Source organism: Haemaphysalis longicornis, unplaced genomic scaffold (assembly GCF_048455015.1).
Source record: "Haemaphysalis longicornis isolate Haplotype H1 unplaced genomic scaffold, Haemaphysalis longicornis Haplotype H1 scaffold_12, whole genome shotgun sequence".
Lineage (NCBI taxonomy): Eukaryota > Metazoa > Arthropoda > Arachnida > Ixodida > Ixodidae > Haemaphysalis > Haemaphysalis longicornis.
In genome coordinates this window covers 41,154,403-41,181,273 of record NW_027526225.1, presented here as the reverse complement: position 1 = coordinate 41,181,273, position 26,871 = coordinate 41,154,403, and the positions used below count along the sequence as shown (strand labels likewise).

Here is a 26,871-nt window from a genome sequence, read left to right as displayed (position 1 = left end):
GAGTTGGTGCTTTCTGCCACCGTGGTTGTCTGCATGTGTTTACATACGCGGCACCGTGCCTTTCCGCATGGTCGACACCCAAACTTGGGTGCCGTCTCAGTTTTGGCGTGTACAAGGTAATCTTTAATATTTTTCGGGCGCCTGTATACGACCCGAGGAGGGGTGGGGAAGATTTTAGAAAGCCGTTCACTCTGTTGTAGCATGTTGAAATGCTTTTTCAAGATTTTGTTTATGTTTGGGGAATTGCCCCCGAACGTCAAAACTAGGTAGCCTCTCCCCTTCTGGTTTAGTTCTTTTTCATGGTGCAGCAACTCTTGGCGATCAAGGTTGACCGCTTTGCAAATAGCGTCGTTGACTATGGGTGGTGGGTATTGTTGCTTCGCGAGTACATTGCGCAAGTGTTCTGCGTTTGCCTCGAAGTCCTCGGTGCGGGAACAAATTCTCCTAAATCGGTGGGCCTGCGAGTATGGGATACTCGTTTTGCAGTGGCGCGGATGACAACTCTCAAAGTGCAGATACTGCTGCCTATCGGTTGGTTTTTTGTACACGGTAGTGATCAGTTCTCCTTTGTCTGTATTTATATGCACGTCAAGGAAATTGATTTCCGTGGTTGAATAGGTATAAGTGAATGCGATGCTTAGATGGGCCTTGTTGAAACACTCGATGAAGTCGATTATGTCTTCCTCCGTACCGGTCCAAATAAGGAATACATCGTCCAGAAAGCGTTTGTAAAAGAATGGCTTAATTTCACGGGTTGATAGAAATTTGGTTTCGAGATCGTTCATGAATATATTAGCGTAGTTGGGTGCCATTCGAGTACCCATCGCAGTGCCGTGTATTTTTAGGTAATACTGATTGTTGAATTCAAAGCTATTTAATTCCAGCACTAGCTTGGTCAAAGTTTCAATGACTTGTGGGTTTGGCGACTCATGGTCCCGATGTATGCTATAGGATTCAACCAGGGCTTCAATCCCATCTCGGTTAGGTATATTTGTGTACAGAGAAGTTACATCTAGAGTTACAAGGAAGGCGCCATCAGGGATTTTTATGTTGTCGATTTCCCGTAGGAAGTGGTTAGTATCGCGAAGATACGACGAATGGGTAGCGAGTATTTTCTTAATCAGGGAGTCTATGTAGCTTGATATTGGTTCGGTGAGAGTGCCTCGTCCCGAAATTATTGGCCTACTAGGGTTCCCTTCTTTATGAACTTTAGGCAGCATGTAAAATCTTCCTGGCGTTGCGTGTGCTGCTGTAAGTGCTTTACAGAGGCGTGGCTCTATTTCCCCAATTTTGACAAGATTATTTAGTGTATATTTATTTAGATATATATATATATATATATATATATATATATATATATATATATATATATATATATATATATATATATAAATATATATATATATATATATATATATATATATATATATATATATATGGTAAGTGTAGAGAGAGGCACACTAGAGAAACATAACATAAACATAAAAGTTTACTGACGTTTCAGGACGAGGACTTCCTTTCTTCAGAGTACAGAATAAGCTGGTTTCAGGTTAATATATGCACAGAAAATGTAGCAAGGGCGAGGGAAGGGCGAGGGAGGAGAGAATTTGTGCAATTGGATCATGGTTGGTGGGCAGAAACAGAACGAGAGAAGAGGAAGAGGGAAGCTAGGATAACAAGAACCCATAGTCACGGGGTACGAACATGAGAAAAAAGAGCCAAACAAGAAAAAAAAAACAGAGCGAACAAACAAAAAAATTTAACAAGGTAATTCCCTCTTCCCCCCAAGGCAACAGGGGCGAAAGAGGGGTGGAAACAAAATATGCCCATGCACGCATTTTACATCGGCAAAAACATCACACACACGCTGAATGAACATGAGAAAACAGCAGTGTAGGAAAAATATGTAAAAATGTAATTACCCTTTCCCTCTTGGCAAAAGGGGAAAAGAGAGATGGGTAAACAACACATGCCATTGCACAAAATTGGCATGGGTGTAAAAAAAGATAACAAGGAAGTCACAGTCGCCTGGTACGAACATGAGAAATAAGTACGAAGAAAAAGAAATTAACAACTGCAGAGATTCCGCAGAAATTCTAACTGCTGAGAACTTAAAAGCGCGTTCTTGGATCAAAAATACCCAGAGCAAGTGATCGATTACGCAATTACACGAGCTAACTGGTTGAACCGTACCGAAATTCCCCGTAAAAAAGGTCCGAAACCCAATCCACAAACAAACCTCGCTTTTACCCATTTGGCCTCTTCTCCAAAAGTTTCATCCGTACTAAGGAAACGTCATAGTACCCTCGTTCAAAGTAAACGCCCAAGAAGAATATTTCCGGAACCACCACGCGTTGTTTATAGACCCAGCAAAATTTTGAGCGACGTGACAATAAAAATGACTTTGTGAAGAAGGCGCGGAAGGCAAGGCTCAACAAAAAAATTCCCCGGCATTTCCCCGAGGGGGAGAATGTTAAAGTGCGAATGCACGGTTGTCGGCCCGCTTGCGGCGCTTGCGCTCGGCCCCCGCAGCCCACCGCCTCGCCGTCTTCTCTTCCATCTCTTCCATCGGGTTTGTAGTATCACGTGTACACCACGCAGTTATCAAGCCGCTATAACGCCGCTGAGTCGCCAACGCACGCCGCTGACGACGTAGTTTGAATGCGTTAAAGATATAAGGCGCGTTACTGACAATGTCAGCGTCGCGTCCGTGGCTTATTCGGTAGAGCGTCGGGCTGCGGCCCGCAAAGTCCTCGGATCGAAACCTGGCGCCGGATGCTGCTTCTTCTTTAAAGAGCGCTGCGGACGCCGACGCCGCCGCCGCCGACGCCGGCGGTGGATGGTTTGGGGTCGCTTATAAAGTGCGTTCGCAATTAAAATGGTATTGGCTTCTCCGGTGAAGCTCAGGTACCCGTTTTTTGTGATCGACCACCTAACCCCTGAAAACAAGTAGCTTTTTGCTAAAGCGCTGGAATCAAATCAAATCAAATCGAAAGTTTAGTTCGCTCACAGTTACATCGACGTGAAAAATATACATCGAAGGGGCAAGGAAAAGAAAGAATTAAAGAAGGAACTAAAGCAAGCGAAAAGAAACGAAATAAAGTAAAGAAGGAATTCAGCTGGAGATTCTTGTGGACCGACAATTGCTGTATCAAGGCCCTCAAAACAGAGGATAGCAAAGTTTATCGGATAGCCACAGAAAACGACCTGCTCGTGTTCAAGTAATTTATACTTGAACACTTCGCGTCTGACCCCTGGCTGCGCAGTTTATACAAATGGGTTTATCACCTGGTGAAGCAAAATCCCGTCTTTCAAATCATAATCGCTCATTGATCCACTTATTGCGCGGAGCCTCCGCAAAAATGTCCACACAATCAATAACTTGATCCAGTCGCTGAGCCATTCTTTCACTTTCATTTGCATTTCTGAAACGTGGCTATCAGGTTCTGATTTCAATATGTATGCTTTTCCATGATACCAAACAGAGTATTGCCATCGCATGTCAGATAGTCACAGGGGCACAGCAATTTTCATCTCTAGTGACGTCTCGTACATGCGCACACATGATCTCTCATTAAACGCTAGCCTCTGCGAATCAGTTTGGATCAAAGTCGAGCGGACATCCCTGTCACACAACAATAAAAACTTCAGCCTGGGTTGCATTTATCGTTCGCCATCGTCTTCTATTACTGATTTTGTGCTTGGCCTTGATGTTATCCTAAACAAATTAAATGCTGAAAATAAGGACGTTCTCTTAGTAGGTGATATGAATATCAACTTGCTCGACACCGAAGCTAACTTATGCTCTACTTACAGGTGATTGCTTTTCAGGGTTTGGTTTTGAATCATTGATTAATGTCCCTACAAGATGCACGCCACAGGAACGCGAACGCTCATAGACCACGCGTTATGCCACCTATCACCTGCTCCCCACTCCGCTGTTGTTGATATAGACGTAACCGATCATTTACCCATTTTCTTACCTTCAACACTGAAGCACCGTGTAGAAACACTACCCACTTCACATCACTATTCGACTCTGACAAATTCATTAAATCCATTAGCGTAACTAACTGGGCAACTGGTAATTCCGTGTGTGATGCTGAGAACGCTCTGAATCAGTTTTCTTCGTTATTTGTAAGAGCTGTAACTTTGAATACAATCACTGTAAAATGCAAGAAGTAATATAAATACCCGTGTAACCCTTGGATGACAAGTGAGCTTTTAGAAAGTATCCGAAAAAAGATAATCTCTGCAGAAAAATTAAAAGACAGCCTTTTATTTCTAACCTCGCTCGGCGTTATGAAAGGTACCGCTCTCTTTTAAACCTTCTACTAAAATAGGCGAAGAAACGTTACTATGAAAACAAATTTGCTAAAAATAAAAACAACCCTAAACAACAATGGAATTGACTAAATGCTTTCCTTAGTACGTCCAAACTTAACGTTGCTGTATCCAAAATTACACATAATGGAATAAATCTGAACCCATTCGCATTGCTAGTGCTTTTAGCGATTATTTTGCCTCCAGCTATAAAAAACCTGTCAGAATATAAACGTGCGTCACAACATCCGCCGTGCCAGCCAGTCATTTTTCCGTTTCCCTGTCACAGCGAACGAAGTGTTTGCCACGATTTCTTCGCTCAATAATACATCTGCTGGCCTTGATAAGATTTCCATACGTTATTTAAAACTGGTGGCACATCTCATCTCTGACACGCTCAGTAACATAATCAACCTTATCTTTAGGTCCGGTGTTTTTCCATTCTTTCTCAAAAAAGCACAGGTCATACCTGTCTTAAAAAATGGCGACCGACTATTAATCTCAAAGTACACTCTTAATCTGGTTCCATGTAAGTTCCAGTTAAACGGGGCGATCCACATGTTTTTATCTGGATCTAAACGAAGAATAACTGGAACGAGAGATATAAGTGGATCTTATATGGAACTGTCCATTTGTTTTCTTTAGGTTTGTGGTTATTATGTGGAACCGAATAAATGAGGGGATGCGCTGTCGGCCGTTCCAGTTACTGTTCCACTTATGTCCCAGTAAAAAGTTTGGACAGTGCTTTTGTATATTTTTTGCTCGTGTCTTGTTCCACATAACTTGTGTGCTGCAGTGAAGTATGCACTGAATCGTGCATTAACTGGAACAATGAACCACATATATGTTTGACGCGCTTTGGCGCACAAGCGCACGCACAAGCACTTGCACGCACACGCCCACAGACATAGATACAGACACGAATGCAACCACGCGCACCCACACATACACACACACATGCATGCAGTCACACACGCACACACGCACGCACCACATAAAATTTAATAAACTTCGTCGATATCTATGGAACTGTCTTAGAGCAGTTTACTTATATAAGACGGCTAAGACGTATTTTTAGTGGCGTTATTTGACAGAAAAAAAATATGTCCACTGCTATAACAACACCGTACAAGGCATGAAAGGTGCGAGAAAAGGGCATCTTAGAGAAAATAGAAATTCCACGAACCCCTTTCAGGTTGTCTGCGGCGCGCAGACCGCTTTAGTGAATATCGTCTTTTGCTAATTGCAGACGCGCAGTACGTCTGAAATCACCAATGGTTTGAATTTGAGAAGGACCAGATGTCCTCAGGTTCTCCTTCTGCGTTTGGGACAGAGCCGTGGTAATGCTGAAGAATTCATTGGGCTTTTGTGGATACCTCATAAAGAAATATATATGGTTGTTGAGACTATTGCATGTTCTGCATTTGGTTCACAAAGCGTCGCAGAAACATTGTTTTTTGCTCAATGCTCAGCCATCAGCTTGCTGTGTTGTAGTACGTGCACAATTTTAAGTGATTTACAGGAACGTATAAATGGCAACAATCTGCTGTAAAATAGGTACGTAGTCCACGTTATTTATGCCCTGATGTGGTATATACATATTGTTAACCGACTGTGCCGCATTTTACACTGCACGCAGCATGTCACGCATGCAGTTATATATGCTTGGATGTTCGTTAGCATTTTTCGTCTCGTGCATGCTATTAAGGGTGACTCACCTGATCCAATTCATATGGGACTCACTAATTCATGACGCAAATTTATGAGACTTACTAATTCAAAAGCACCATGTACCGATACAAGAAGTTTTACAAATTCACAGAAATGACACTAACGACCCGGTTTGCTTCTTCTAGAAATACAGTAGACCCTCGTTAAGACGAACTTGGTTAAAACGAACACTGATTAATAACCACAACATTTTTCTCTTGTAACGTCCACAATGCAATACACCTCCGCTTAAGACGAATTTCGGATAATACGAATACATTTTTACGGTCCCTTCGGGTTCGTCTTAACGGGAGACTGCTGTATATCATTTCATTGCAGAGATAAAAAAAAAAACAAGAAACGCCTTTTGGTTTATCCAGTCTTCACTGGAAGGCGCTAGCGGTCTACCATGCGAGAGTTTTATTTCTTTGTTTCAGTAGAGAAGCGACATATATCTAAAATAAGCAAACTAGGCCGTTGTGAATATCGGTATGTATTTGTAAAACTATTCGTATTGGTGCACGATGGTTTTTAAGTCCGTTGGTCATGACGTAGTAAGTCCGATAGGAATGCTAACAGGTGAGTCCCTTTTAATTTCCACAAGCAAAAACAAAAGCCTCTTTGCAGGGAGCGGTTGACTGGGTGAACGGAACTAAACTTGGACAACTAAATATACTACGTGATACCTGCATTATTTTGTATGTATTAATGCTGAAATGACATTGTAATTCCTAATTATGCTGTGCAGTAACGGCAAAAATGCGCAGAGTTAACTTGCTGTTGTTGTGTCTTGTCATAGTAATTGAAGTTCATTGAATGACCCGCCTTCTCCAGCTGCTTCCCCCGTTGCTGTTTTCCTGTAGTATTGGTGTTCAGGAGGGAAAAGGGCTGGGAAACGGGCCGATGTATTATTACTCGCTAATTAGCTGTAAGTAGCTTTATATAACGTGGGTATCTAAGAGCGTCGCAGTATATTTGTTGACTACGGAAAGGCTTGTTGTCAAGAAAAGCAGTAAATGAAGCCACGCCCTTTTGCGTTCATTGTCAACAGTAACGCAGAAATTGCCACCCAAAGTTAAGCTCGGATATCGCACGCACTCACGGCCCTCCGCGAGAAACAACTTTAGCCAGTACTAACGCCTAACGCGGCTGCTATCTGAGCTTTGTTTCGGCCTCAGCGGGCGTAAACGTCCGCTTAGACGCATATGCCCGTTTTCCGAATCAAATAAAAGCCATCACGTGTGCCGAGTTTGTATGAGCTCTTATTCGGGCGCATCGCCAAAGCCTCCGCGAGACCGAAAGTTTGCCGAAGCCATGAGGAAAAGACCGCCACTCCAGTAGCGCATTCCATGCGCATGCGTCAGCAGCAGCACGGCAGAGCTGTTTTTGCGTTGATTCACGGTACAGTGGGGCTGCAACGGGTACGACAACGACGGATAAAAATCGGGACTGCGTCAACACGTTAAAGGGACACTGAAGTGAATTTGTCAAGCTCCCGTTTTTGCTTGCACTGCGTAGACTGGCTCAAATTAGCACACTTTTCATCGTTTATCCGGTTGACAAATCGGTAATTATTTTACAAAGCGCGAAAGAAGAAAAACTACCATGCGCGGTTTGCGGCGGTCGCACCAACTAGGGGTTGTGACGTTGGGAGGAGGGGCGCCGTGATTGGACGATGCCCAAGGTTAGCAATCACACAAGTTTCGGTTTCGGTTTCGGTTCTGTAAAACATAACCAATGGAGTTGTTGGATGGGCATTCTCAATATCTGAGTAATCATCGTACCGCGCTTCTGCCATGTTGTCGGCTGTAAAATGCACAAGATAAGCCTCCCAGGACGGCTTGTAGTCGTAGCATTCACTAGCCGAGACCTACGCAGTGCATGAACGCCCTCCGCGTACCCGCAGACGCCCAAATGTCATGCGCTTTTCCCCCATATTTGGAGCTTGCCTCCCTCATGCCTGTATCGTAAAAAGCGTGTTCGCACCAGGCCAAGGGTCTGTTCATTCTGGCCTGTGCCCACTGCCTGCAAGCAGTCGGTGCTTATGGCAACAGCACGCCAACGAGAACTCGCTAGCGCGCCAGTGCCAGCATGCGCGCGTTTTGTGAACTAGTTCGTGTAGCCATGAACACTGCGGCCCAAAAAAAGGTGAACTCAATATAGAAAACATCGGCGGAAAACAAAAAAGTTAACTTATAAAAAAAAAAAAGCAGGCACCCGCGGGGATTCGAACTCGTGACTTGCAAAAGCAAAAACAATTGCGGTGACATACCCAGCGCCCCAGACCGCTGAGCCACGAAGCGGGCCGCGGAGGCCGTGCTAATATAGGGTATATATTGTCAACCGGTTTACACTTTTATTTATTTTGGCATTTCAAGCAGCTTCGGTGACTATTTGTTGTACTGCGATCGTGCAGTAAGCGTCGCCCGAGTTTCCACAGTAGCTCACGTCTAGCAATAGACCCTATGCAAAATGTGCACCGCCATCTCACGTCGACTCCGGTAACTAGGTCTGCCATTTTGGTACGGTCGTTTGAAACCGAAACCAATTAGCAAAACATAGAAGGCGGGCATTGACCGCTCTTGGTGATGGACTACAATGCCGTAGCATTGCTTCGTGCCGCAGAGCACGCAATGCGGAAATACCGGTTCAAATGGAGAAAAGGTACGTGAAGTTCCACGCTTTTGAACGAACTTTGTGACGCGAACTGTGCCGGCGCGAGCAACCTTTGTGACACGCTGGGCGCGGTGCGCTTGGAGCGAATATTTGTCGTTGGTTCGCTAAGCGCGGGGTTCCGTAGTCGCTGTCCGTATGAAAAATGCAGCTGGGTTGGAGTTCTGTTGTCCAGCCTTTGTATTCTAAATGAAGCCTGAGCGTGCGCCGCCTATTCACGCGACTGACAGCGGCGCTCGACCGGGAAAACAGTACCACACGTTGCCAAAATTAGGCTGTTTCTTTACTCGTCCCTGTGGCTCTGCGCCCGCTTCATTTCAATGTTAAATGTTACCGCTTAGCCCCTACACGAGCTTTTATCTTACCTAGGCCTGTAAACAAACTTTTCTTGCCGCACTACGCCGTCACGGCGCGGTTGAAAATTTCCTGTGTGGCGGGCGCGCACGGTATGGGAGTGAGTTGTTGGCTTCTTTTACGTTGCCTCCTATTTTCTGCGACTGATGTTAACTTTCTTTTTACTAATATCCGCAGCGTTATGAGTAAGCGGGATGACCTGTCATCTTTCGTCGACTCTTGCGGTGCTGATATTATAGTCCTTACTGAAACCTGGTTATCAGCCAAAATTCCAAACAACGAAGTGTTTAACACGGAAAAGAATTTCAATTTGTTTCGAGCTGATCGTTGTGAAAGATCAGGAGGAGGCGTACTAATTGCGGTGGCTGACAGCATTTCGTCTTTTCATGTACCCTTACAATCTTGCCTTGAATTTGTTTGTGTGTGCATCCGAATTAGCTACCGCGACTTCGTACTATGTGCATGCTATCGGCCCCCCACTGCTCCTTTGACATTTTGCGCTGACCTTCACGATGCACTAAATAGTGTTATCCTGCGTTTCCCACATGCTCCTATAATTCTGCTAGGCGACTTCAATTTTCCTAAAATTACATGGCCCGTTTCTGATCTTGCCACTCCTGGTTTAACTAATGAAGCGGTGAGTTTTATTAATTTATGCTCAGATTTTGGTCTCACCCAAATTATAAATGAACCTACAAGGATTTCTGATACAAGCGCTAACACACTGGACCTTATTCTAACTACGTGTCCCGATCTTATTCATTCCTTATTATTCTTGCCTGGCTTAAGCGATCACCTATTGATCAACTTTTCCCTCAAAGGTGTAATTCCTCATCCTCCGACAAAATCTAAATATATTCGAGACTACAGTAAGGCTGATTTTTCATCTATTAACCATGAACTTGGAAGTTTTTTGGACAGTTACATGCCTAACTTTTTCGAACGGTCCGTTGAAAGCAACTGGTCACTTTTCAAGTCTAAAATAGAGTACCTTATTAATGCGTATATTCCGCTGCGCGTAATTGCCTGTAAGCATCGATCCGCTTGGTTCAACGTATCGCTGAAACGCTTATCTAACAAAAAAAAGCGGCTGTTTCGTAAAGCTAAAAGAAATGATAGCTTTGATTGTTGGTCCGCGTACCGCGCGTGCGCAGTCATTTATAAAAATGCGCTTAAGGATGCCAAACGTGTTTTTTTTCATGATACCCTCCCTACGCTCCTTGTTGACAATCCTAAGAAATTTTGGAACATTGTTGGTAACAAATCAGTGAATACTGTTTCACTAACAGATTGTGATGGTGCCGCAATCCCACCGTCTCAGTGTTCTGTTGTGTTAAACTCGGTATTTTCAAAATCATTTTCGCACTCCCCTGTTGTTGAAATGCCACATTTTGTTCAAGCTGATTTTCCTACTATGGATGCTGTACTCTTTGATTTGGATGGTGTGGTGAAATTGATTAGAAACTTAAAAATGTCGTCGTCATCAGGTGTAGACGGTATCAACGCAAAGTTTTTAAAAAATACTGAGATGTACTCGGCTGTGATATTATGCAATCTATTTCATCAATGCTATATTTCGGGCTTATTACCTAACGATTGGAAGATCGGTAAAATTGTGCCATTATTTAAATCTGGTGATCCATTTTCCCCCCTTAATTACAGGCCAATATCAATTACGAGTGTTTCTTGTAAGATTTTTGAGCATATAATATATTCTAATTTGGTTAAATTTCTGGAAGATAACTCATTTTTTACCCCTAAGCAACATGGATTCCGTAAAACATTTTCTTGTGAGACTCAACTTATTTGTTTCGTACATGACATTGCCACTGCTCTTGATAACGGACATTGCATTGATAGTGTTTTTATTGATTTTTCAAAGGCTTTTGATTTAGTTAATCATCAATTACTTTGCATGAAGTTAAGCAAACTAAATGTTGATCCACGCATTCTTTCTTTGATTGAAAATTTTTTATCTAATAGAACTCAGTTTGTATCTGCCAATGAATTTGATTCGCCACTCTCTTTAGTGACATCAGGGGTACCACAGGGTTCCGTGCTGGGTCCTTTGCTTTTCTTGATTTATGTTAATGACTTGTCTTCAGTAGTTACTTCAAACATTAGTTTGTTCGCAGATGATTGCGTTATTTATAGAACTATCACTGCAGATTCTGACACTTCCATACTTCAGAGTGACCTCCATAACATTACTGCATGGTGTAACACATGGAAAATGCGTTTAAATACTAACAAATGCAAATCAATCAGATTTTCACGTAAGCCTGATACCTCCAATATTTACGACTACTATATCCAGGGCTCTAAACTAGAACTTGTTGCTTCATACAAATATTTAGGAATTCATATTACCAACAACCTTTCTTGGCAACCTCATGTAAATTTTATTATTAATAATGCGAACCGTATGCTTGGGTACTTACGACGAAATTTCTCTATGGCGCCTTCACAGCTTAAACTACTGTTATACAAAACTTTAATTCGGCCTAAACTTGAGTACGCGTGTTCGGTGTGGGATCCTCATTATGATTATCTTATTAACTTGTTGGAAATGGTTCAAAATCGTAGTGCACGCTTCATCCTTTCCAACTATGCTCGGACATCTAGTGTTTCTGCTATGAAACGAACTTTAAACCTTCCCAACCTAGCCCTACGCAGAAAAATTGCCCGTTTGTCAGTCTTTCATAAAATTTATTTTTCAAACGTATACCTCAAAACTGAACTTCTTTCTGCGCCATCATATGTATCATCCCGTATTGACCATCGCCATAAGGTATACATTCCCCACTGCAACACTAACTTATTTTTTGCCTCTTTTATTCCCAAAACTGCTAACGAATGGAATCACCTGCCCCCTGCAATAGCTAGTATAATCGATGTACCTTCATTTAAGATTGCCATCGAAAAATACTTTTGTTCCTTATAATTGCATTTATGTTATTGACTCTGTTGTGTATACTACCTTGCATTTTTGTTGTCCACTATTGTTTTTTTATGCTTGTCCCCAATGTTTTGTTTCACTTTTGTTTTTGTTTTCTGGTGATAATGCCAGTGACCACTCCCTTCTGTAACGCCCTCTGGGCTTTGAAGGTATTGAAATAAATAAATAAATAAATAAATTTAGCCGCGTGTCGTTGCAGAAATGGCGAACACTGTTTTATGATGATCTAACGGTGGAAAATTTGAGCTTTTGCACTTGGTTCCCGATTTGCCGGGCTGAAAGGTTTGTTGTTACGTCAAGTTAACTTGGTGCCCATTGTCATTCCAGCAACGATGTATTTACTGTCGAATATTTTGCGACTAAAATACACACTCACTCTAGTTTGTCCCATGCTGCATGCATGCCTCCGACGTAATGATAGTGGCCATTGATGTAGGTAGCTGAGACAATTTAGAAGTTTTATTCAAAAAGAAAAAAGAAAACGGCCACAGTTGCATCAGGCCGCTGCGCATCAGCTTGAGTGCATTTGCGTTTTTGTGGATATAACTGTAAATATAAATGGAACAAAAAGAAGCATTCGCGCACCCCTGCATATCGCGGTGTTGCCCAGCCTCTGCGTGCTTGCAAGATGACCACGGCGAAATGTGGCATGAATGCTTGCTGGTATCTCATAGGTGACCCTTCAGGTGCCATGCCAGTCCTTGTTTCTGTCACTGGGGGGGGGGGGGGGGGTGAGGAGGATGAGTGGGAGGCCAGCACAACTGGGGCAAAAAACTCATTCCCAAGGCTACCAAGTTTTTTCCCAAGCGCCTGCACGGCACTTTGTTGCTGCTCGCATTGCTCCTGTACTCGACGTGCATCGAACAGACGCATTGGCAAGGGAAGGGAGGGGCCATTTTATCGCGGGCTTCTCCAGTCAATGTTTTGGACACTTGCTGGCTTGATGCCCTGCTGTCTCGGACGTCCCCACTGTTGTGGCAGCTCAGTGCACGCAAGCTCCGGTGGCGCCTCTTAAAACCTTCGGCTTGCAAGAGGGCGAGTAGGTGCACAGCAGCCAGGATGTGATTCCATGCTCTACTGCAACCCGTCGGGCACTCGCACGATGCCTCCCCAATCGCCCCACTGTCCGTCTCAAAGGTGAGGCACACAACATGGGGACGGCCACTTTTCTTCTGGGAGCGAAAGCAACTGCTGAGCAAATGGATGAGGCCCAACCTGCAAGAACAGAGAGAGTATCAGTAAATAACACTCAGGGAAGAACAGGACTAGTCCGCTACAGTTTATGGTAAAGGGACAGAGCAGAAAGAAGTGGCCGCAAGGAACAGACTCAAAATGACCAGATTTTGTGTCTTGCTTAACACTGTTGCAAGGGCAATAATCTACACCTCAAACAGCAATGATGCCAAAATTGTTTGTCAAGTTCGGGCGTGCAAACTTTGTTAATGCAAGCTCTGCATGCTTTGTTAATGCATTTTTCAAGAGAAGGAAGTTTAACATTTAAAAACCTCAGCGTGGGTAATGATACCAGTACCCGCATAATCGTGTTCGTCATAACTTAAGCAAGCAATAATATGATTACCAAGAACTCACTTCCAGAATCTTTCGAGATAAACAGGTAAACATTCGGGCTATACCGATGACCCATCGAATTAAAAAAAATCTTCTAGTTCAGTGAGTTCGAGCTAACGAGGTTTTACTGTATTATCTATTCGTGCAGACCAAAAACATGCGCTTTAGAAACAAACACAACCACCCCACCGCCAAAAAAGGAGAAGAAAGACACACATACAGATTTTTGCGCAGAACATGCGCAATAAATAATGAACACACACAAAAAAAAAAGAAAATTCAAGGCGTATGTGCGCTTTTGTAGTTGACTTCGCCGCAAAGCACGATTGCTTTGCGGCAAACGCGCGGGCGGACGACCGTCACGGAAAACGGCCGCAACCTTTCCGTAAACATCTTCGCCAAAAATCATCCCGTAAATTCCATGTACAGCATTTGAAAATACCTAATCCACCCACTAGTGGTACGGTCTGGCGATTGTCGCTCTCCTCTTTCAGGGTAACTGCAACAGGGTCGCTGCTCCGCATTTGCGTGGTAAACAACGGTGAACAAAGTGCTCTACAAATGCTCATACCGGTTAACTCGCGTCAAGTAAAAACAAAGAAGGATATACTTACTGCGAGTCGCACGTGTTTGTCCGCACCGATGAAGGCGAGCAATGCGCCTCGGTGGCTAGGTGGCATGCCCTGCTCCGCTGCCGCTCGGATGGGTCTTTGGCGCGGCACCCCGAGTGGCATGAGTCTTCAGACACAGTCGGCAGCGCAGGCAAGTCCTTCGTCCACAATCCGCGGTCGAGAGCCGGAAAACACCGTCCAGTTTGAGCCATACCGCGTTACCATCACCTACTCTTCCACAGTAAACAATACGAGACTTCCCGATCGGCGCCCGTACCAATATGGCCGACGGTCTCGTTTACATCAGTGTTGCTAGATCACCAAGCAATTTCGCATAAGGTCTATTGCATTTCGTAGACGGAAAAGCGTTCGCAGATGCGTAGTCGTGCTGCTGACCGCTGTGCTTGTTCGCCCAGCGCAAAAAAGTGCTTCCCGCGCCCTAGTTTTACGCTGTACGGTAAAAATACCAGTTGATTTTATTTCCTTAGTACCTATATTGACTTCGCTGACTCTTCTCCCGCCTTCAAGAGGCCTTATATTTTCCTACTGGCGTACCAGTCAGCGAAGCGTCGCATGTGCGCTTGTGCAGCGCTTGCGTGAAGCGACCTTGACTTGGAGCTAGATACAGTGTACAAACAAACCAAGTAAAGAAAGGCACATTCTTCCATTCACAAACGTGTCCTGGCTTCGTTTCAACTAAGCGAACGAATTGCGACCAAGCAATTTTTTTTAACCTCCTTGATTGCGACGACCCGCCGGCGGCCGGCGGACGAAACGCTGGACCGACTGACTCTGTCGGCCGGGGAGCCGTGCAGTAGCGCAGCCGTGGCGCAGCCAATTGCCAGCTCATCCACTCCTGACGTCACACGAAAACGCCACAGAAAATGGGCGAGCGTAAAGAAAGGAGGACCGCATTTTCGAATTAGTTTTTCTACTAAATAAAATCGCGTAAACGCGCCTAGAGTGGTCGAAACATGGCCTGGGGATTCCGGACTACAATTTGCGCTCGTAATCCCGCAATGTTTACATATTACTTCAGTGTCCCTTTAAACGACAGCAGCGCTCCCATCTTCCAGGATTCCCTCCGCTAATTTTACGGCCTTCCGCATGCAGCGCCACCAGTGGCATTTCCAAGCGGGTTTCTCAATTGCTCGCGCGATGCGCCTGATATTTACTAAAGAAATTCTCGGTCACGCTGGCGAGAACCGTTAGCCTGCGTTAGCGCCGTTAGCAGTTTGATTGGCTTGATTGCGGCGTGCAACTGCGAATTTTTTTATATCCCCGGGCTGTATTTCCTGTTCGACGAAGTGGAGTTTTGCGAGGAGGCGCAAAAAAGGTCAGTGCTGCTTATTTATGTGCTAGTAATAGTTGTTGTTCAGTGACATCCTTGTTAACTGCGTCCTATAAACATACTGCCTCTCTGCCCGTTGTTCCTGTCTCGTCCATGCTTGTGGTCGCGGCGTGTAACATTTTGTGTTGGAGAAACGTTTGCAGCCGTAATTTACCAAAACTTCCGTGTTAGTGGGTCAGAGTCGGCTGGACATTTCTGACTGCGTTCGTTAGCCATTGCTATAAGGAAGTTGCTGGTTTGCGCGTTTCATGATTGGATGTTCCCTTACTGTGTGGCTTTGCTTAGTTGTATATCGACGGTTGCTGTGTATCTCTGCGGTAGCGAATCTTCTCGGGTTAGTCGCTCGCGATAATCGCGCGTGCACATGTGTACAACTTCCAAGCAAGTTTGTCGGAGCGTCCGTCCTTAGATTTATTGGTATTTTTAAAACTTGCGTGGTAATTGCGTCGTTGTGTTAGTCTGCTGAGTAGAATGCATTTACTGTGCTTACCAGACCGGGAGTCTTCGACCTTGCCCGTTACGCGCAAGGTAGACGCTATTTCGAGTTGTGTTGATGTGCTTTCAAGGCGTGATCTTACGTTTATCTGTTCCATGTTTCATGTTTATGTTCCATGTTTGTTTCAATTCCTTTGACCAATTGAGATGATCTATTTTAAATAAAATTGCCTGAAGTGTAGAGAAATGGAAGGGACAGTTGTATTAGCAGTACCGCAGTAACAAACGTTTCTTTTGTTGAGGGGAAGAAATGTGGAAACACAACACGCAGCGGGTATATAGAAAGTGTGCTGCCGTTTCTATGCTGTTAATGTCAGTGGTAACTTGAGACTTCAGGATAATTATCCAAGATCCATAATTAGTGGTTGCTACTTCACGAACCGCGTTAGAAATAAGCCACTCTTGCATTTTTATGCCGTCAATGTCGGTGGTAACCCGAGAGTCGAAATAATTTCCGACAACGCTCAGGTGATAAGTTCTTGCATCACTATGTGCACCCAACATTAACCCATTTCTGTGCTTCCTTGAACTTAGAAAATATACTGCGAAAGCAGATTGCTACATTCTGTATTCGATCTGTACAACCTGTCCAGATGCAGACTATGGCTGACTGTGGAGACATTTGTCTCTACACTGGTAGTTTGCGACAATTGTTTTCCTTTGTTTTCCTTTGTCTGAAGAATAGAAGTTAAAATGAATTATTTCCATTCCTTACATATACCTCTGAAATCATGGCTGTGGCATTTACTGTGGCTGCAGACATATTCGGCACGCTAAGGCGCCGTCGTGGCAAGTGTGGAAGATTATGAATGGATTGTGGAAGTCATAAAGCCACGAAAGAGTGCCTCTTGAGTGTTGCGTATTATACAGACGTTCACCACTCCGCATGGAGCAATGACAGGTGAGCCTAAAAATGTTCAAATATTTTCATATTTAAAATTGTTTCGCCTGAAAACGTTACCAGGGCTCGTGGTGCAAAATAAATTTTAGCACAACTAATCAGGCATTGTACGAGATCTTGTAGTACTCCCTTCTTAGAGGGAAGCGTAAATTTATGCTTCGATATTTTTATACTGTTTTTATTTTCTATGAAATAGGGCGGACCGGGACTTAAAACAATGGAACAAGGAATGCATACTGCCATTTTCCTGGTTCTTGAAGGCGTGTATTCACCGTTCTTGAAGGCGTGTGTTCACAAAAAGGAAACACATGAAAGCCGTTGTACGGGATGAAATCATTGCATTCTACAAGTAAGTACGCACTCCCAGTTCTGGAACTTTGATGGTCCCTTTTTAGGTTGTTGCAATATACGTAATGGCTTCGGAACACCATTTCAGTGACAACTTGACCTGTAGGTGAAAACGACAGTAAGAGCTTTTGGGAACACGTTGGCAAAACTTTCCTGGAAATGCACTCCGAGGAGGCCCTGCCAGGAACGCCTGCATCTTAATTTTAGTTGGGTAAGTTGGCATTTTATTTTTGTGGGACTCAATTTATGGTAGCGTTTATTGAAGCTGGCATTTTATTTTTGCGGGACTGAATTTGTGGTAGTTTTCTTTGTAGCAAAATCTTACTGTTAAAAATAAATCGTGAACTCCAATATTGGAAAATACCTTCACATTCAGCCTGTTTCGGATGCTTCAACATGTGGACAAAAAAACTATTATTTTGCATTCAAGTTTTGCAAACATTTTGCTTTCACATTGAGAGTTGCTGCTGTGATAATACGGCACCACGGCCACGCCCAGTGCGGTCGCTTTCCAGAATTAGAGAACGGCCGTTGACAGCCTGTGCTAATATTTTTTGTACATTGTTAGCAGCATTCCCAGAAAAGAAACCAAGAAATCGCTGATATTTCAATCAATTACTGTGCTATAAAAGCGGTATCCTAAGCAACTCACTCATTTAAAGCCATCGTCTAACAAAATGTTCTTGTTCCTTCCTTAAAGGTACATGACGTGGTCCAGTTATTCTCGAGGTCCAGTTATTTTGAGAGAAGAAAATGGCAGCGTAAATATTGTCTGCAAGAAACACGTCATGGATTTTCTGCCTGCATTGTCACATCAAGATGTGGTCATCCTCCTCGCCGTATATTTCATCTTAATCTCCTGAAACTGATGTGACTTTGGAGAGTTCTTGGGCTTTTGCAGAGAGTTCTTGGCCATTTAACAGTGGCCTGGTGTCATTTAAGTTGAAAGCTCTGTTGAAAGACTTGATGTGGTCACTCTACTTGGGGTTTTCAGTTATTGTTAGACGTTGAAGCCTATTCGGAAAGATATGTCGTGGTTAAAATGATTGGTAGATGCAAGTGGCATGTCAATTGCAAAAGTGAAGTCGTGCTTTTCTTTGCAATTTTTCATTCTTGGGACAAAGCGCAGGCTGCCTTTGCAGCTACTCTGTTACTCTGTTAATGTAGTTAATGGCACTGCACTGTAACGTTTTTATTATTCAAGTGCAGCTCGTAAATTTTTTCCATGGCAGTGCTATTGATGGATGCAAACGTAAGAGTAATTATTTACACAGACAGTTTGGGGCTTTATTAATCAATTTTTGTACTGTATCTTAGCTGACACCTAAGCCCTAGAAGAATGCGAAATATACATATTTTGCTTGAAAAAGTTGTTTACTTTGGACTAAGTTGCATTTCTTGCTCGTAAGAGGCAGTGCTTTGGTCACAAGCATACTGTCGTCATGATAGTATGGTTTGTATAGCACGCAACTGTGAATTTTACCTCAGATAAATGTTCGCTTGGTAAAATTGGTCACCTGTATGTTTCAACGCTACCTGGCTTGGTTATTTGGGATATCTGAATTGTTCTTGAGGAAAATAATAACGTCTTTAGAGTTAGGTTGCTTGTTAAATTTTAAAATGCGTAACATGCTCTGAGCTATCTGGTTTGTAAAATTTTGTAAGATTCACACTGGGTGCTATGAGCTTTTTTTTTTATAAGTTATTTTAAATAGCTACAAATTGTCGGGGAAGCAACGCGGCTTCAGTGAAAGGCTTTTTCAGGGCGCGTATATAGTCGGTTTTGGCTACAGTTAGCTTGATATTGATATATGGTGTATGTTTTAGTTGTGCAGTAGTGCCACATGCTTCCGGTAGGTTTTTCTGTGCAAATGTTATATTGTTAGTATTGGCTCCGGTGTTCTTTTCCTACACTCTTGTAGGTCTTGTGATAATCCAACCGTGTATGGCTTGTATTTTTGGCTTTTCCCTACAATTTAATAGCAAACTGCATATTTTGGAACCGGGATGCGTAAACATGGTATGGCAAGCGCTGTGGGTACTTCCGCATTTGCAGTACCTGATTTCATGTGATAAAACAGCATATTTTATGCTCACTGTTGTGTAATGCTTTTTGAGTCAGTGTGAGGGTAGATGTACAAGTCTGTTTGTGACGCGGTTGCGCTTAAAGCCATCTTTATTACCCATGTTTTTTTAGCAAAAAAGAATGGTAAATATTAGCGAAAATAGGAAAATGCCACTTAGATCCTTTTGGCCACTTGATATCGTTTCGGTATTTCATCCTGTACGCTGGTCATTTTCTGCCCAAGTGGAAACAGATATGTCTCCGTATCTCAAATGTACGCAATAATACGAGCGAATAAAATTTGCTTAGTGTTTTGAAAAGCATTGTATCAGTGCTAATAGTTGGTTTGGTATGTATTTTAATGCGAGTCTTGTTTCTTTTACATGCAGCCAAAACCCAGAACAGGATGCGGCGGACGAAGCCAAAGTCTCTGTGTGCCGCTCCAGGTATCTCAGACCAACTTTTATGTAGAACTGTGCTCCGATAGGCAACTGTCGGGAACTGTCAGAGACCACACTGCTACGGCGGTTTCTGTTTTGCAATTGTTGGTATCACTGTGGGACATATGTCAAGGCTGCGTTAGAATGGTGCTTCCGGTTTCCTTCTGATAACAATGCATCCGCCAGCCTGGCAAATGACCTCAGTGTATACCAACAGGAAAGCAGATATATTGGGAAAGTGGAGTCCCATAGACAGCTTCTCAACGTCTATCGGAACACCGTTTTATATAAACAGCTGGTCTGAAGGTACCTGGAACGGCGCACCAGATAAATCCATAATCATTTTACGTGGATCAGTGTTCCAGTAACTTACACTACCCGTTTATTTGGAACAGTGATCCGTATACTTTTATTTGGAACGCCGATCCAGATAATTTAGCTGCAAAAATATGTGGTGCACTGTTCCACTTACATTTTCAAAGTATGTGGAACACGGTTCCAAATATATAAGTGGAACTTTTTTGCAAAAAAGTTCCAGTTACTAAGTGGATCTTAGGTGGATCCAGATTAAGAGTGTATCATCCAATTTCAATTCTTCCCGCAATTAGTAAAATAATTTAAAACTGATTTGCTAAATGTCGTAACAGCTACTTATCTAAATTTAATCACTTGAATGAATGCCAGTTTGGTTTCAGATCAGGACGTTCTACTAACCTAGCCTTGCTTTCCTTAACTGACTACATAAAACAATCTATTGACACTGTGAATTTCGTGGGTTCAATTTTTTTAAATTTCAGCAAAGCCTTTGACTCGATCAATCACGACGTTTTGTTCCAGACATTAAAAGCCTAGGGGGAACAGAGCCAGCACTAACGTTCCTGAAATGCTATCAATTCAACAGACAGTTTATAGTATACGTGGCGAATACTTTTTGTGACACTAAAACATTTCACCAAGGTGTACCCCCGGGATCTATTTTAGGTCCGCTGCTCTTCATTTTATATATTAATGACCTTCCTAACTGACTTCAATCTTTTCATTGCGTCTTATATGCAGATGACACCAAGATATCTTTATCTGATAAATCAATAATTTCTCTCAACTCGAAATTAAGTACTGCGCTCAAAAGCGTCCTAAAGTGGTATCATGACAATTACTTATTTATTAATCCGGAAAAAACTAAATTTATGATTTTCATGACTTCGAAGAAACAGGTCACCATAATCCCTGACCTAATGCTCGGACCTTACCCCATTGCTCCATGTGACCATACAACATTTCTTGGCATTGTGCTCGATCCTAGCCTCACGTTTTGTTTTCATTCGTCTTATCTTAAACAAAATACCGCATTTGGCATACGAGCATTGTTAAAGGCGAGACCCTTTTGCCAACATCAAGCCCTATAATCACTGTATTTTGCTTTGGTTCACAGTCATATTAATTATGGCATTGCCCCTTGGGGTAACGCCTACTCTTCTCACGTTTCATCAGTTCAACACATTCAAAATCAATGTATTCGAATTATCACTCGCAGTTCACATCGTTCCTCAGCTTCCGCTGCTTCATGAGAATGAAATTCTATCTGTAAACAAGTTATTTCACTACAATTTATGCCTTCGTGTACAAGTTAATTCACAGTTATATTTCATACGATACCATTGATCTCAATCGCTTAAGGACTAAACATTTCACCAGGTTTGCCGCAAATAACAACTTCTTATTACCGACTGTGCATACCAATTACGGCAAGAAAACTTGCTTCGCTGCAATATCATTTTATAATATCCTCCCTTTTGTCGTAAAATCATTATCGTCTATAAAAAACCTCAAAACGCCCTTGCAAATTTTTTTGTTGTAAATAACTTCAAGAATCGACTTCCACAGTTCTTTTGTTATTATTGCCATTCACTTGTCTATAAGTCTACATTTACTGCTTTGTGCTACATTGTGTTACTGTTGCTTCGAATATTGTGTATTTATATGTAACTTAGTTTAAACCAATGTTTGTAATTATAAAACTATGCAGTTATTTGTACTTCTCTTCTCTCTTTAGTAGGTTTGCTCATGTTAATTTATTAATCACTGCTCCGGCTAACTCACTTTGTGAGTTTTTATAGAGGGTGCCGTTACAGTCTGGGGACTCTGGAACCCTTTTCTGTATATTAATATGTTTGTATACCTTTACACAGAAATAAATTTGATTTTGTCTTTGACTTTGACTTTCTCACCAAAACCAGCATCAGCCGACCACAGACTACTGGTTGCATGCCCTGTAACAAACCACGGTGGGAAGTATGCCCAAAAATGGCCACCAAACAGCGCGCCGCCGCCAGTATAGCTTCAAACTATTACGTTAGTGTAAAAGGGAACTGAAACTGTGATTCTGCCAACGTAGTATACCTGCAGGAATGCACCCTCTGTGGCAAACAATAGATCGGCCAGACTTAAACACCCTTTCGTTTGAGGTTTAACCATCACCGCTCTCATGCAGAAACCTGCCCTTCTTTGCCTCTATGAAGCATGTTAACACTCCTGGCCATTCTTTTGAACAACTGAAGGCCACCATTTTTTAATCTGGTTTTGAAACGCATCACGATGTCCATGTTCGTGAGTCCTACCTCATCTTTAGGTTTAAGTCAGCGTCGTTTGGCATCGATGAAAGTTACGGGAAATTGACGTGTTTGTCCTTCGGTAAAAATTACAGCTGCATTTCTCAGGATAGTGTTATGCCTGTCCATTTCTTTCCCTCGATAATACTCTCCCATCAGTTGGCGACCCCCGTATACGGTTATAGTTTTGTGCTAGCAGCGCGTTTTTTAACACGGTGGCTTCACTAAACATAATTTGACCAACAAAGTCTGGACAATATTTTCTCGGTAGAAGACTGCGCTACCATTGTTAACTTTGATACTCTCGCCTTGTAATCAATTTGCGCACACGACCGTGTGTGATTGTTTTCCTCTCGCCTTTATTGTTTGTATTGCTCTTTTCTAACATTCGTTGCTGACCGCCACGGCGTTGCCTGAACTGGTACCATGTGCTGACGAGATGTGCACCGCCCGGTGCCGCGTCATACGCGTGTACCTGTCTTCTGTTATCTTTCTTTTCATGACTTGTTTGACCCTGTCTTTTTGTTTCTTTATCCTGCGCTTTTCTGCTCTTTGTATACGAATGTACACTCATTTTATGTCGAAACTGCGTGTCTTCCTGCTTTTGGGCACGACCTCTGCCTCCTACCAACAGAAGCCAGGTGTAGTACTCTACTCTCATGTTTCATTTACCTGACTGATTCTTAGAACGGGTGTGTATGGCCACATGTTCGCCTTTTGCGTACATGGGCATATCTTCTTTGGACGCCTGCTTTGCCCCCCGTTGCCATGAGACAATGAAAATGCCAATTACCTTGTTAATTTATTTTCCTCCGTACTTCTTTCTTATGTTCGTACCAGGCGACTGTGATTTCCTTCTTATTTTTTTTACGCCCATGCCAAAAGCCTGCAAGCGCATACCTTGTTTTCACCCCTCTCGTTCCTCTCTTTTTTCAAAGTGAAGAGGGTAAGTACCTTTTCAAATTTTTTCCCGGTTCTGTTTTTTTACTAGTTGTTTTCTCATGTTCGCCCCGCGTGACTGTGATTTTTTTTGCCGATGTCAAATGCGTGCATGGGCATACCATGTTTTGACCCCTCTTTCGCCCCTGTTGCCACGGGGAAAAGGAGGAATTACCTTGGTAATTTTTTTTTTTCGTTCTGGTTCTTTTCTTCTTTGGCTCTTTTTTCTCATGTTCATACCGCGTGACTGTGGGTTCTTGTATCCTTTTTTCCCTCTTCCTCTTCTCTCGTTCTTTTTCTGCCTACCAACCATGATCCCATTGGACAAACTCTTCCTTCGCTAGCCCTGCCCTAGACCGTGCTACATTTTCTGTATATATATAACCCTGAAACCAACTCATTCTGTACTCTGAAGAGAGGAAGTCCTGTTCCTGAAGCGTCGGAAAACTTTTATTTTGATTGTCTGTTTTTCTCGTGTGTGTCTGTCTCTACTTACCCTATTTTTCGCGCTCTGTGTGAGTTTTTATGTTTCCACCCGACTATGTATATATATATATATATATATATATATATATATATATATATATATATATATATATATATATATATATATATATATAATTCGTACTTCAAGCGTCTGTTTTTCACAAGCTTCCCACCCTGTTTTTTTTTCAGTGAAATGAAGTTGTTTATTGGTTTGCTTTTTAGAAAAGAGTTTGTGTCCATGGTAGCGCATCTCCTGTTGCTATGAAACGTCGCTTTATTGGTTCCTTTCTTTCTTTTTGCTGTGGAGAGATTGTGAGGAGCACAACGTCGCTAAAGGTTGTACGCCCAAGTACACTGCCCTCGCTTTTCCTGTTCCGTGGCCCAACCCGCCAATGTTTTTAACAAGGGTGCACTGTAGAACACCTTCTGCACCTATATAAGCATGCGTGCTCATAAATTGTATGTTAGTCAGATGAAGACTGGTGCTCTAGTCGAAACGTCAGTCAACCGCTGTTTTTATTTTTAATCACGAGACAACTATTTTCTCTGCCAAATATATATGTATCTTACTGTAAGGTACGCGTCAGGCGTCTTGGAGCACGTCTTTATCGGCCGAGCCTTGTCCTGCATTACAGCGAGCGAGCCCTGGAGAACAACCAAGATGGGAAGCGATGATGATTGATGATATTAAACTGATGGTGAAGATGAAGCATGACTGCGTGTTAAACCCTGGGGTTGGATCCACTGGCGCATACCCTTCTGCGAGTAGTTGGCACACAGCATTTGTAAACAACAACCGGGGGGATATTGCTGCGACGTCTCGGCCATAACCAGCGCCTACAATATATAGATTGTAGCAAAGAATACCAGCACGCGCCGTGCAACAAACGCTCAAATCAGTCAAAGCGCTATCTGCCCGTGTGGGTACGTTGTGCACTGGTGTCCAAAGAGGAAGCACCAGCTAGGACTGCACCAAAACAGGGCCTGTTGTGATGATGCTGTACCTTCATGCGATTATGTCCGCTGGTGCCGCCGCTGCCGCGTCTCTGATATTTATGCTCACCAGCTTCCAGTGTGGCCCACCGCATTCTCCAGGCGGTGATGATATCGATGACTGGTTGCATATGCATGGATGAGTGCATTTGACAGATGGAAGGACCCGTTCAAGCTCCACAACGTTGCTTATTATCTGACGAAGCGGCAAAAGCATGGTTCCTAAGAAACCAAGACATTTACCCTGCAGCGGCGCCACATTTTCGGGCTACGAGTACTAATTCTGACATTGCCAAAAGGAAGCTCGCTTCTCGTATTCAACACCCTAAAGATGCATACGCATCACAAATCGAGGACGTCACTGCTTTTTGTCACCAGGTAGGCGTCGAGATGTCGGAAGCCTACAAGGTCACCACATGAAGAAGGGAATCACTCCTTTTTTATTCAAAAATCGTGCGAGCGTCAGAGCCGTGCCCCTTCACGCCTGGACGAGCTGCAGTTTATTCATCTGCAACAAGATGATCAAGTCACTAAGCTGCTGGGGTTGTGGATATGCAGTATCATCTACGGAGAACTGCAGCTGCGTTCGCTATCGTGGGATAGCATTCGCAGAAACACCCCCTCAGTCGCGCCACCTTGTCAAAGAGGAGGTTGCCTCTATGACAACTATCGTTCCAACAACGCCTGTATAGGACCTCGACGTCCTCCGGCTGCCAATCCGTTGTAAGAGAGTGGAGAGAGCACGTCAGATTCGAATGAGGGCTTTTAATCGGCGCCCACGCGAGTGCGTGTCATCGCTCGGTTGGTACTGATGAGACTGATGATGTTTAGTGTCATCCGCTACACCGCAGACAAGAAAGAAGTTCCAACACTCTCCCCCGCCGACAGATGACGTAAGTGGGCCTAACGTGAACGGTCTTTGTAGAGCCGAGGTGTTTCCGGCACTAGGGGGTTTGAACCCAAACGTTCGGAAGGAAAGCATCGTCCAGTCTGCTTATTGACTAGTGGTTGGGTGCGTGTCGTTCGAAGCTTGCAGTTAGCTCGGGCCAAGAAGTCTGGTACTGTTCGTGGGCATGCTGGGTCACGATTGTTGCAAAGTCCGCGTTCTGCAATAGGAGTGTGGGGAACTACGCTCCATATGTGTCGTTGCTGAATGCCTTTCAACGAACTCGCAATAAATCGTCGCCATCGGCGAAGAGTCACAAGCATCGGCCTTCTTTGGGGAGAAGCTGTTTTTTCGGTGTGATGTTCCATTCATTGAAGGCGCAGACCTCTGAATGGTGCTTTGTGGACTGGCAGAACAGGTACCGCTCAGTGTTGTTCGCTGAAGTGTGTAGAACCGACACGGTGGATACGTCACAGTGTTGCTGCTTTGTAGGAGGCTCTTCTAGAGTCACAGCGACGTCGCGAGTCATTACTCCTGTATAGTGTTGCACGGCTTCTCGACACTGCACTTGATTGTCGATGAACTCGAGGAGTCACTAAAGCTCTTGTTCGGGCTCTGTCGTCTGCTGCTGTCGGTCAATTACTGCTTGAATTGAAATGAATGTTGTTGAAGGCGTCGGTGGGCTGAAGCATTTGTGAAACTTCAGAATTATGTCGCATGGCAATACTCTGCAGAGGACCTCCCGTAGCATTAGGCAGTAATTCATGGGACTAATGCCAAGTGATTTCATACTTCTTAAGTGTACCTGGACCCCGCCGTATAGCTGTAGAAGTTGATGTCCGTTTGAACACGACGAAAGCGGTTTCAAGTACAGCAGGCTTCTTCGGGGATCTTGGTCGATGAACCACTTAATCGGTGAACTGAGTCAACGCAGCGCTTTCTTTAAATGTTAACGTAGCGCTTTCTTAAAATGTTGATGGCGTCTCTGTAGCATTCCTCGCTCGCCTGGAGTCCAGAGATGGCCAGTGCGGCAGCTCCCGTCACGAGGGTGTTCAAATAGTTAAATTTGTCTGCAATGCTTAGGTCGTCGTTGTTATGCAGAGCTGACGCCTACTGCATCCAAAAGCGTGGCCAGTTCTTCCTGTTTCCATCGGACTTT

At 43.5% G+C, this 26,871-nt stretch overlaps 1 protein-coding gene and 1 long non-coding RNA gene across 2 annotated transcripts in view; one reads left to right on the top strand and one right to left on the bottom strand.

Moving 5' to 3' along the window:
* Positions 1-26,871, bottom strand: part of LOC144161569 (glucoside xylosyltransferase 2-like) — a 196,595-nt gene that overhangs the window by 73,087 nt on the left and 96,637 nt on the right. The gene's annotated exons all lie outside the window — the stretch shown is intronic.
* LOC144161928 (uncharacterized) lies at positions 17,142-18,140 on the top strand. The gene is made up of 3 exons (XR_013320533.1): positions 17,142-17,295; positions 17,383-17,505; positions 17,995-18,140. It is a non-coding gene; the product is annotated as an uncharacterized LOC144161928 (long non-coding RNA).